The sequence below is a fragment of the Columba livia genome, chromosome 7, assembly GCF_036013475.1.
Source record: "Columba livia isolate bColLiv1 breed racing homer chromosome 7, bColLiv1.pat.W.v2, whole genome shotgun sequence".
NCBI lineage: Eukaryota > Metazoa > Chordata > Aves > Columbiformes > Columbidae > Columba > Columba livia.
In genome coordinates, this window is record NC_088608.1 from 7,517,142 (window position 1) to 7,530,051 (window position 12,910).

The 12,910-nt window shown below is 42.2% G+C and overlaps 2 protein-coding genes across 5 annotated transcripts in view; one reads left to right on the top strand and one right to left on the bottom strand.

Annotated features, from left to right (window-relative positions):
• The window catches only part of MGAT5 (alpha-1,6-mannosylglycoprotein 6-beta-N-acetylglucosaminyltransferase), a 122,720-nt gene extending 114,213 nt beyond the window's left edge, over window positions 1-8,507 (bottom strand). For 2 of the 4 annotated variants that reach the window (XM_065069585.1, XM_065069582.1), the window contains exon 1: window positions 8,369-8,507. The gene's annotated coding sequence lies outside the window, so the exon portion shown is untranslated. Of the gene's footprint in view, window positions 1-7,499; window positions 7,650-8,363 lie in introns of those variants that run through there. The other 2 variants (XM_065069583.1, XM_021296554.2) reach the window with 2 other exon arrangements.
• A 172-nt stretch (window positions 8,508-8,679) lies between these two features.
• Window positions 8,680-12,910, top strand: part of NCKAP5 (NCK associated protein 5) — a 487,324-nt gene continuing 483,093 nt past the window's right edge. Inside the window, exon 1 of the mRNA XM_021296516.2 lies at window positions 8,680-9,206. The gene's annotated coding sequence lies outside the window, so the exon portion shown is untranslated. The remainder of the gene's footprint in view (window positions 9,207-12,910) is intronic.

The window sequence follows — 12,910 nt, forward strand, 5'->3', positions numbered from 1 at the left end:
CTGATAATCTTCCCCAGAGGTCTCAAACCACTGACACCTAGATTCTGATGTATGTTGAATCACTTTGTCAAACACTCATCCAACTCAGTTTCATTTCTCACATCATTAAAGAAGTCAAAAGTTTTGATTTTGCTGATTATCCAATTGCTTGAACATATGACTGCCAAGCTACTGGAAAAATCTGGGAAAGTATTCCAACAAGAATTACAGATTGCTATCTTATCTATAAAGACTACAGTCCATATTTCTCTTTCAAGAGAGGTTACAATATCAAAACAAAGAAAAATATTTTTTTCTAGAGCTGATTTATAAATAAGCTCAACTGGTATCTAAGTAAATAGCTGTTAATATTAGAAATAACAACCCACTATTTGATTTTAAAGTAACCGTAACATATTCATTTAACTTGATTATAGGCCCTTAAAATTAGATGAGGTATTCAGAACTAGTTGATTTTATCTACAGTAAAATAGCTGTTAGCTTGAGTAGAAAAAACACTGAAAGCATTTGCAACATTTTCCTCTGCATGCTTTTTTCCAGTCTAGTTAAAGAAAAGTAGCTGTATAACATGTACAGATGTTAAGCACAATCGGAACGATACTGCATTTCACCGTGTTCTTGGAGGATCAACAGTATTGTCTGAGAAACTGCACTTCATGAAGAGAAATATAAGGAGGGAAACTGTTCATTTTTATGAGAACTTAGTAAAACAGATTAATGTGCTAAGGAACTGATTGAAGTAATGTAACTTCAATAATCTGGTCAAATATCCTGTACAACATAGGCTGAAGTTTGAGTGGTAAAGATTGAGAAATATTTGTGTCTTTTTTTCCCCCTATACAGAGCGTTCCACATCCTTTTCCTGTTCTGTCACATCAGGAAACGCAAATTCTGATTTCAGTGACAAAATCCTACCAAAAATACAGGAGTGACAATGCTTAATTAAATCTTAGGAGAAGGAAAACAGTTAGATATTCTAATTAGGCCATATGTCTATTCAAATGCCCAATTACTAAACTTAGTTTAAGTTCCAGACAAGCAGTCTGAGCTTTTCAAAAGCTTCTCTCAAACAATTCATTTGTTCAGTCCTTCAAATATTTTTTTTCAGATTTTTTTCCTGATCTCTCTGGAACTTTTTTCCACAGTTCCTGCAATAGAAGTATACATTTTAACATTTCCAACCTCAAATTCCATTTTTCCTTGGTATGAGTGTGTGTTAAGTAGATGGGAGAGTTTGTATCCACATACAATGTGCTAGACTAGTACCTACTGAGAACACCGTTGTCAAGCTCCTTTAACCTTACTGCAGGAGTTTGCCAGACAGGTGTTTAAAGTATTTTGCCAAAGTGAAAGTTTCTATGTTAAGAATAGTACAGTTTTTTCTTAAGCATGAAATGCGTATGTCTGCTTAGTTTCTCTTTTCTTCAGGGAGAAAGCTGCTTTGTCAGGTGGCTCTGAAATTCCAGGATCAGGTAAACAAAAAAAACACAACAAGATAACATTCTGTATTCTTTTGAGGAAAAAGGAGTCCATTTTACTGTACAAGTCATACCAAAAGCAAGATAGAAAGAAAACTCATCCTGAGAATCTGAAGATGATAAAGATGTGGTTGTTGCTTTTTGCTGAACACTTCTAGACAGGTTGTCTGTTTTCCGTATTTATTGCTATTTTAACTGTTAAAACCAGCAAGCTTTAATTATATCTATACAGAAATGGGCAACACAAACCAACACTGGGAGAAACAAACTATTTAATTGGTCATGTTACTTAAAGTAATATTTTAGAGGCATTAGTACTGGAAGTGTTTCTTTCAGGCAGAAATAGTCTTCACAGGACAGTGCACTGAAACAGCGTGGGACTTTCATCCTACAGCAAGGTCATGCAAACAGATTCATTCGGCATTCAATACAATCGTGTTACAATGTCTTGATATAGAATGAACAAACAGCGTCAAACTTCGATAAATACCAGGTTAGAAAAATTCCTTACCTTTATTCTAGGTGGGGTTTTTCGTTGTTGCTGTTTCTTGTTTGTTTTAAGCAAGCTTTTCAGGAAAAGTAATCAATTAGTATTTCTGATACAAAGGTCTAACAGTACAATGCAAAGCTTTCTCAAGAGCAAATTAAACATTGTATTTTCAGTCTTCTTAATCTACAACACAGAAAATTAAATCATTGCACATGTACTTGAACAGGGCATAGCAAGAAAGACTCATGGAACTTAAAAGCTTGGTAGGAAGTAGATGTTCATCTGTTCAAAGATTTTTGCAATGAATACCACATGAAAATTGTTCAAGTTCACTGGGTGAAGGAGTTACGTACATTTTTCTTAATTATCTTATGTATACAACTTCTATGTGACAAATAAAACATTTCAGATATGCCATCTTCAATCAAAACATATTTTACACTTCATTTTACACACACACACACACACGCAAAAAGTCATAATAGTAAGCTTAGTTACATTGGTCCCCTAATACTTGAACTTATATTTCAGGTATATCACATGTATACTACAGTCGTGTTCTGCAGAGTTCAAGGGAAACTTCCAAAAACTGCATTGAAGCTGCACTGAACTGCATTAGTTCTGTGCAGCAAAGGAACAAACACACAGAGAATGCAAGAGATAAGATGGAAAACAGGAAAAAAAAATAAAAAGGAAAAAGAAAAAGGAAAAAGAAAAAGGAAAAAGGAAAAAGGAAAAAGGAAAAAGGAAAAAGGAAAAAGGAAAAAGGAAAAAGGAAAAAGGAAAAAGGAAAAAGGAAAAAGGAAAAAGGAAAAAGGAAAAAGGAAAAAGGAAAAAGGAAAAAGGAAAAAGGAAAAAGGAAAAAGGAAAAGGAAAAGGAAAAGGAAAAGGAAAAGGAAAAGGAAAAGGAAAAGGAAAAGGAAAAGGAAAAGGAAAAGGAAAAGGAAAAGGAAAAGGAAAAGGAAAAGGAAAAAGAAAAAGAAAAAGAAAAAGAAAAAGAAAAAGAAAAAGAAAAAGAAAAAGAAAAAGAAAAAGAAAAAGAAAAAGAAAAAGAAAAAGAAAAAGAAAAAGAAAAAGAAAAGAAAAGTGAGGGATAAAACACAGTGAAACCCAAGCAAACTACTGCCTAAGTGAATTTATGTAGATAGCTTTGTACTAACAAGGATCTTCTGTGAGAATGTGTTAACCTACTTTAGTCACTCATATTGCAGACAAGAGGACTGTCACTTAGTGTAGTAAAGTCTAAAGGTTCAGTATATTGAAATGTCAAACATTCAAAAACCATCTAAATCATAAAACATAACCTCACGCAGCAAGGGCAATTCACTGCACCTTGTAGCTTTTATGACAACTTAGAATCATAGAATCATTTATGTTAGAAAAGACCTTTAAGATCATAAAGTCCAACTGTTAACCTAGCACTGCCAAGTCCACCACTAAACCATGTCTCCAAGCACCACGTCATCCTCCAGGGATGGTGATTCAGCCACTTCCCTATTCCAATGCTTGACAACCTTTTTGGTGAAGAAATCTTTCCTAATATCCAAGCTACTACTTGATTCATGGCTATCTGAAAATGCTTTGCTAGGACCTCCAAAGAGGTCATGTAAAATGCTGTACCAGTCACGGTGCATGTTATGACTGATCTGTCTCCCAGGGAAGAGAGAAACAGAACCTTAACAGGCAATGGAAAGGAAGAAGCAATAAACTCCATTACCTAACTCTTAACATCAGTGGAGAAAAGTTTTTAGTTCTAAAACTATTCTAGGGAAATGTAACCACAAGGAGAATGTTGTATGGTTAAAAAATTGTATACAAAGAAATGCAACAAGCTACATGACCCCTGAGCAACAACCAATACAAGTGAAATCAGGTTCTGCCTGCTACTTGTAACCTATGAAAATCCCCCTGTCTAAAAGACAATAAGGTCAAAAGAGGTGGTTGATAACTTTCAAAGATCATAGGCTTTTATCAGGATATAAAAAATCAGTAAGACAAATGCCAGTAGGTTAGACTAATAATAAAGGTTAAACAGCTTGTAATGCCTGTGGGGTGTATGAAGAAATGCAGTTAGCTAACAGGAATAAGAGGACCTTGTGAGACCCAGCATCATAGGATTCTTAGCTCATACAAACCATAAATAATAAATCAAACAAATCACAGCATTGTCTTAAGCTTTTCTCATGAAAAGGCCTTTGCTATTTAGAGTACTCTAAGAGTTTCCCAAACCACTTTTCTCATCTCTGTTCTTTCACTGCAGTGTTTCCCTGCCGCAGACATATGAAAATACCATAATTTTAGCAGAAGTTTCTCAAGGGAGCTACATCCTGGCTTAAGTATATGCATGGACCTTGGGCTTAAAGGATTCACCTGATTAAAGCCAGACAAGAATTCTGCTGGTTGGAAAGCAAGAACAAAACTGCACAAATTCACCTTATGGCAGCTGCACTGCTCCAGTTGGATTAGAAGAATAAGGCTATCCACCTTGACAAAAGTCTGCATTGTCACAAAAAGCTGCTGTCCCACATTTAGGAGTGTATCAGCAAGTATGTCACCAGTTCTCCATCATTATGGTGGCTCCTCCTCAAATGCTGTCCATCTAATTAAGAGAGCATTTGTCAATATCCAAAACCCTTCACTGGACTAACTTAAGATTGTATAGAACTCTAGTCACTTTCTCTTTGTGGCCATGAATTAGGGGATGCAAGTTGTTAACTCACAGGGACAAACAAGAAACAGACAAAAAAGATGGGGGCAGAAGTGACACAAACCAAGCCACTATCAAAACACAATCTGAATGAGACTTATTCCTCTCAGAAGTTATACCATTACAGGCATGGACTCTTCATGAAATGAAACAGATAATGAAGCCTTCACAACTTCAATAACATATGGCAATAACAGGAGGGTAAAAGGAAAACAAGAGGGTTTTGTGTGTGCACGCATTCACACAGAGGCAAATATAAAATTTCACTTTTTCTTCTGAAGTACTAAAGACAAAAGACTTTGTAGGTTTTGGTGCTGAGGTTTTTTTGTTTAAGAGGATGTGCATATGTGGTATGTGAAATGCAGAGATGCATAAATACTACTTCGGCAGAAGTAGAGAGAAATAAAGGATGGCCTTATTCCACTCTAATCAGTTAAGAACTTTTTGACATTGAAGATGCAGTAATAGCAAAACTGCTTGATTCCTGAAAGAGTTTCCACTCATCAGAATCCCAGCTGATTATCACTGTGCAGTATGTTCATTTCCTTCAGCAGATGCTTCCGACATTCATTACCAAGAGTTGCTGCTGGAGTACTGCTCTGGTTCCAAACCAGGCTAAGCAAAAGAGTTCTTCTGCAGACACTTTGGGGAATAACGTGACATAACTGAAAATATTATTCAGAACCCGGCTTTTTTGATATTCATCATACTGTATTTCTTTCCACCACCTATTTGAGAGACTACACATAGACTAAGTCAGACAATCTGCTGGCAAATAACCAAGAAGTAATGTTTGCCACTGACTCTACCTTATTGCTGCTCTTCCTATCAATAAAACAAAACTAATTCTCCCATTCTCTCATGAAACACTAAGTCTTCATTAGCCTTCAAATACCTACCATGCATCTAATAATCAAGCTACTATATCAGTTAAGGGCAGTTAATGCCAACTACTCCTGAAGTTCTATTACAATTTTAGAGCCAAGATGAGGAAGAAAACTGCATACTAAGCTATTTTATTAAACAGAAGCAAAAGCAGAGTGGATGGTTTAGATGACACCAGCATACAATGCCAAAAGCATAACCTTGCAAACAATACTAAAAATACATAATTTCAAACTTGAAGGGAAATGAGTGGTGCTGGTAAAATTCTACATATTATTTCAAGCATAGAAGTTGATTATATAAAGATTTATTTATTTATTTTAACAAGGGAAAGGAAGGGAATCTGAGTGGAGAAAGATGGCTTAAAATTGTAGAGCAACTGTCTTTATTCTAAGTCATTGCAGGAATTCAGAACCTTCCACTATTTTGCCAGATTCTACTTCATGAACCAGATTAAGGATTTTAGGTGTTTTGTACTCATTGTCACTGGCTGCTTCCTAAGTTTTAGGCAGTTTAGTTTTGGGAGCTTAAACAACCCGATCTTCTTATATTCAGTCACTTTGTCTTTCAGCATCTTTTCAGGCTAGGCTGTATAAGCTGCCTTTCTTCTAGACAGAAAGATGGATTTATCACCCGAAAAGAGGAAGTATATGTTCTTCTTTAATCCTTATTCTGTTAACACAAAATAAATCTATATTCTATATAAGAGCAACAGAAAACAGTCCACATACATTTAACTATGAAGAGCTGATATTCCTTTCGCTAAACATACTGCTTTGTGGGCCATTTTAAGAGTAAACTATTCCCTACAGGACCTTGTACAAGTAAAGAGCAGGAAAGAATAGTTAAAGATACCTTACATGTGAGAAAACCACCACCACCAAAAAAAAGCAAGCAAACAAACAAACAAAAAGAAGGTGAAAGGCTTTTTCCTACTTTTAGACTTTGTACAGCCACAAGTAATTATATGAACTGTGGGTGTTGCAGTGAGCAAAGTTTCTCATGAAGAACAGTCACAGAGTCATTACACAGGCATGAAGAAGGGAAAAGGTAAGTCACCCGTTCAGGCTAAATTGGACTCGGTGTCCCCAGGCAAAATGGTTTCAATAATAAATAACAAGAACTAACCGGTTCCGCTAAAAGCTTTTCAGTCATGGAATGGCAAAAGTATTTTGAAAGAACTGAGATTGTCTCACTGATTTGGGAGTAAAGACATACTCCTATCCCGCAAACAACTTCAAATGATGCCCTCCTGATGACAAAGATTAACAGATACAGTATCAGACATTCCCTCCACCCTACTTGCATTTTCTACGCACAAGGCTATTTGCTGAGATAAAGCACTTGCACAGCACTAAGTCAAAATTCACTTCTGTATTTATGATTATGAGTCACACTATTGAAAAAGCTATCATACTACTTCATGGGGACAAGGTGACAGAGCTTTTTAGATAAATAAGACTGTGTACCACAAAAACGTGAATCTCAAGAGTTAGCATTCATTTAAAGAGTATTCTATTGCTGCTGCAGTTACCAGGAGAGATTGACGTACCAAGATACAATACAAGAATTAAGAATTCATTCCCCAAGTTTGCTGACTACAATGCCAGAAAGATAAATATTCACCCAAAAGATGAGATTCATATTACACTGCCTCTGGAAAAGATGGAACCTACACTCCCTATGTTAATAATGCGGAAAGCCCCTACCAAGATTTAGCTCCTCAAAGCTGAGTGATATTTACTGTCTCCCTAAATATATTAAAAAGTAACTTTACCTTAAATAGTTGCTAAATATCATGGGAGACAATAAAATCCCCAAAATTCTTACTTAATGTAGGTCTGCACACCTATGCAATCACAGCAAGTCAGCCACTGCTTTTCACATAAAGGTGAGTCCCTACGAGCAAACCGCAACATGATGTGTAAGAAATACTGACCCTGACAAATGAAGAGCATCGTTATTTCCAATCTAAAGCTCAATGCACCTCCAGTGAAAAAGTAGCAGACGTGCCAGACCAAAGCACAGTTGGCACAGAGATGACAGTTTTCAGGAACCTTTTTCTCAAATTCACTTCCTAGAGGTTTGTGAAGTCTGAAGAGGAAACGAAACCAGCACCGGGTGGAACCAAGGGATTGTATAATAAACCGGATCGTAACGGGGAGATTTCAACAGACTTTCTCCCGAGATTCATCCTCCCATCCACGGCAGAGCTTCGCCGCCCGCGCTTCGGCAAAACCTCCGCCAGCTCCGTCCCCCCGCGCCGCCCGCCCGCCCTTCCCAGCTCCCATCACCGCCCGGAGCACAGCGGGCGGCCCCCCGGGCTCCCCGGGGCCGATCCCCTCCAGAGACACCTCCTGGGCCCGGCTCCGCTCGGGCGGAGGCGCTTCCCCGCCGGGCCGAGCGCGGAAGGTCGTTACGCAAGGTGACGGGGGCGGCCGAGCCGCGGGAAGGAAGGGCCCCGCCGCACCGAAGCGGCTGCCTCGGCGATCCCCCTCCCTCCCTCCCGCTCCGCACGGTGCCTACCGCCGGCACCGCCCCGCAGCACCGGGGCAGGTGGCTCCCCCGCGCCGGGCCGGCCCCCGGAGTGGGGGATGTGACTGGGGGTGCAGCCCCCGCCCCGCACGGCTGCGGCGGCCGCGACTCGGCGGCCGCGACTCGGGGAGCTGAGGCGAGAGACCGCTCTCCCTCACGGCCCGCAGAGCCGCAGCGGCCTGAGAGGGCAACGGCGGTTGGCGACCCCCCACAGTGGGGCTGGGCGCGGCAGCGGTCCCCACCACCCCCAAACCCGGCGTCGCCTCGCCTCACCTCCTCCGGCGCCGCCTGTGCGCAGCCCGCCGCGCCGGGCAGAGCGCATCGCCCATGGTCCGCGGCGGAGGCCGGCGCGGGCTGGAGGGGCGGCCGCCGCGCCCGCCGTGGGGGCCGGGCCACCTGGAGGCGGGCGGGCGCAAGGGAGCGTCTGCAAACTGCCAGAGCCGCGCGCGAGAGAGAGAGCGCGAGGGCGCGCGCGGCGCAGCCCCGCACGGCAGCGCCCGCCCGCGTGTGCAGAGCGGCACGACCGGCTCTGCCCGGCCGGAAGCGCCTGTGCCGGGCCCAGGCACAGCGAGGGAGCGTGTGCAAAGTGCCTGCCCGGCTGCGGAGCGCGCGGGGGCGGGAGGCGCGCGGCGGTGTGAGGAGACAGCGGCCGCCCGTGCGCAGCCCTGCCCCGCGCGGGGCGGGAGCGGCGGGAAACGCCCACGAGCCCGCCGGTGAGGCGTCGTCTCGACGCCCCGCAGCTCGGTGCTCCTGAGGGGCGGCCTCGGCCCCCGCCGCAGCGCCGGCCTCACCCTGCTGTGAGCAGGTCCTTCTCCCCTCTCACCTGCCCGCGGCCGGCCCTGCCGCCCCCATGGGGTCCGGTCGGCGAGCGGCCGCGCTCAGGCCTGGCGGAGCCCGCCGAGGGGCCGGCAGGGAGGAACGGCCCGGGAAACCGTCGCTGCCGCCTCACGGTGCTGGGCGGCCTGTCAGGCAGAGGTCGGGAAAGCAGGGACAGACAGACGTGCCTGGGAGAGCACTGGCTGACCGCGCACCCCAAACCGGCTTCCCAAGAGCCCCCTCCTGCCTCCCCGGGCGCGTCCACCGAAATCCTCACAGCCCCGCAAACAGCAAGGTCAGGAGCGGGTCTGGTGTGTGGTAGCAGCTGTGGTTTTGGCTGCGCTAGGTGTGTGCATCACATCAGCTAACGTTTTCCAAAGCATTAGACACGGGTGTTTGTGATCAGGAGTTGAAGGGTTTTAATCTTCTTAGGTTGTCTTTAAACACACTCTGCAAGCTCCTAGAGCTTCAGTGTTTGGGAGGCATTAGAGCAAAGGACGATAATGTATTTTTGTAATGAGAAGATGACTATATTTTGTAGTGGCGAGACAGTCTCTATTTAGCACGGCTTCTGGAGAGCGGTGTGTTTTCCCAAGCCTGCACGCACAGACTCGGGGGGGGGCCGTAGAAGATGGGTGACATCTGGTGGCCAGTCCTACTCGATGGTGTTGATAGAGGCTTCCTTCATAAGGAGCAGATCAAGATCTAAGTTAAAAGATGTATTTCTGGTTACCTCTACAACCTTATATGAGTAAAAGGAAGAGTAGGTGTAGGTTGCAGTGATCTGCAGAATTTAGATCAATATCTATTACAATATTCTTCACATGCCATGAATCATCAGAAAACGGTTATACAAAAAAGTCAAGAAAATGGGTATGTTTTTGGTGACAATTCAAAAAAATCTCTGCTAGTGTTCAGTGCTGTTCATTTTGGGCTTCTCCATACAGGACAGAAAATTGTGAAGTGAACAATGCGTGCTAAAGGACACTTCTTTGTACCTGTAAGCATCTGCAATAATGCTCTGTAATTCAGAGTTTCATTTTTCAGCCAGCATTTTGCTGTGTTCCCTGCTGGAAACTCTCACTGGCATTTAATGAGAGGTTAAGGATTTGGAAGTTTTACAAGGTGTTGAATGATCAAAGCCTTGGACCAGTTTTTGTGTAAGATAGTACCTTTTAAGAAGATCTGCTATGATTTGCACTGTTTGTGGAACAGGCTCTTGTCACAGAGAAAGAAAGCAGGTGGAATAACAGCATCCACAGCACTTTGATCCTTTTCTGTTTATTATGATTTTAATATAGGAATCTCATATGCAGGAGCAGACCTAACGTTGCAGTCATTTTTGAGTTTTATATGTTCTGTTATAGAAATACTATATATCACAAAATAACAACGGTGGTCTCCTAGGAGAGCTCTTACTGAAGGGAACAGTAAATCTTATGAGCTGAGTTTTCAATCTGGAGCATACCAGTCAGACCCTCCATTCAGAAATAGGAAGTTACACTACATATTTTACAGTACATATGCATGATATAGCTAAATTAAAAAAAAAAAAAGGTGCAAAAAAAAGTGCATTGAATCGATTAAGGAAGTGAGAAGTGCATAGGAGAGTGGGCTCCCTGCTCAAGAAGCGTTTGCTGAGGAAAGGTTGGGTTCTTGGAGCACAGGGAGCAGGAGACTGAGAGAAGAGAGAACACAAACCCCTGCAGTATTAAAGTATTAGGAGAATCTGAGAGCAACCTGGCACTTACATGTTTATTCCTTACTTTAGTGTGTAACAAGTAGGCCACCAATTATTCAGATTTAGCTCTCTGAGCCCCGTCCCATATTCAGCGTGAATCTCACACAGTTAAATCTTAACTTGTCTGCTTGCTTATTCTGTGCTCATGGGAAGAGGGTGTGGGTAGAGGCTCCAAGTGGGCCTAATAAGGACCATTAGGGCCTGTTAATGCCATCAGGGCCCTGATGCTGGCATCTCATCTTGCATGTTTGCATCTCAGAGCCACAGGCTCTCTCTCTAGTTCCAGGACTCTGTGTGCTGATCCCATCACCCTTGGGCACAGGCAGGAATGGCCTGCAAGTGCTACTCTGCAATTTCAGGTGCCTCCTAAGGTGTGCTATCTGTTGTGGGACCTGCTGGGAAGCATACTTCCCAGATGTAGTCATGCTCCACCACATGTGCTTCCTGAGTGTCACCACATGTATAACTGCCCTACATACCAACACAGACATCCTGTGAGCCAGCGTTCTGTGATTGAAGAAGATAAGTTGGTAGATGTGTGAAAACACCTAAACACTGTAGAAGGCTAGGACCAAGGGTCTTGGCTACAACTGATATTAATGGAGAACTTTTGGGTTACTCTGAGGTCTGTCTTATTAGTGAGGAAAGTATATTCTGGTAGAGACATTCAAGAGACCATCTATTCATATGTTTTTTCTGCTTGATTTTTGTATCCAAATGTTGCTGGTACAGCCCTGCCCTGAGTGGATAACAAAAACTCCCTGGTGTGATTCTGTGCCAGTCACAGCTTCCGATTAGTATAGAATTCGGGCAGACTAGGTTAAGAAGTCACATCTATACTAACTTCTGCTTGCTAACTGTAAGCTTGACATAAAAGGACAGAAGTAATCCTCAGAAGACACTGAATGCAGCAGTACTGTTTAAGGAATGTTTATGTTCTGAGGGCAATTCTTTTGCACTTCTCTATACTGACTTTTGGAGGATTCTGATTATGGACCAGCAGTGAGTGACAGCCTAAAATGTAAATGTACAGAGGTCACCGGTGCTGACTCCAGAATTGCTTGTTGTCACCTTTAAAGTAGTCTACTTGTTGAATTTTCCATCTCTGTTAGTCCAAAGAATAAACTACTATAATGGGGAGAAATGTGCCTGGGATGTAGAAGAATTCTGTGATTACCCAAAGACCCTACCTACATGAACCTTTCCTTAGGGCAGTGTGTGTGAGCTGTGTTTCCTTTTGGCTTGTAACACTGTGTAACAAAATTACAGCACACATATAATAACATTTAGTTCACCTTTCCCAATAGCAAAATCTGTTGTTATGAGATCTATAGTATTAGAGAAGATAGATATAGAAAATATTTTAATGATAGAAATCTCTTTCTTCTGAGGTGGACTACATCCAACATTCCTGCCTTTGTTCTAGTTGGTAGTGTCGTCCCTCCCCGCCCCCCCTTATCTCAGGTAGATACACTGTTACAATATGTTATGTTTCTGGGATTAGCACAGCAATAATGCACTTGCAATAGGGACTAGAGAGCTTCTGCATTATCATCTGCATCTCCTTCAAAGCCCTTTTGCCTTGTCTTTGGAAGGTCTCTATCCCCCTGTGCAGGTTTTCTTACTTTCTTTTATAAGTCCCCTGTATGCTCCTCAGAATAAAGGGGTAGTTGTTAGCTTTGCAGGTACGAAGTGGACTCTTTGGTGGTAGGCTGAGTATTGCATTATTAATGTTGAACATGACTTCAATAAAATGGAAAAGGAGAAGAGGAAAAATAAAAAGGAAAAACTGAAATTTAAACCAGAGATAAGATTAAAAAGACCTTCCTGAAAGGTATCTTTGTCTCTTCATTGCCAAACACGATAGCTGTGTCTTGAGGCTTCCAACATATGCTTTTAAAGCTTTCTGTTTGATGTCTCCCTCAGCTTTGTTGATACAAATTAATTTACTGCAAAATGATAACTGACCCCAGCCTCTGTGGTGGAGATCAGAAAATTTATGCATTCTTGTTCAAGAACATATCATGCGTTTTTGTTTGGTCTTCTCAGGACCTCATCTATGTTCTTTGAACTACACTACAATGTAATTCTGAAGTGATGTCATATTCAACCCTAATAATATTCTGATCACAAAGTGAAATCTTGAAGATTCACCCTCTCCCTTTCTTTTGCTCCTTATTCACAATTCAAAGTTGCTGTAGGATAACTTGGGTTTAACTCTGATTAAATATCAGAAGAGTAGCAAACAGAAAATGTTC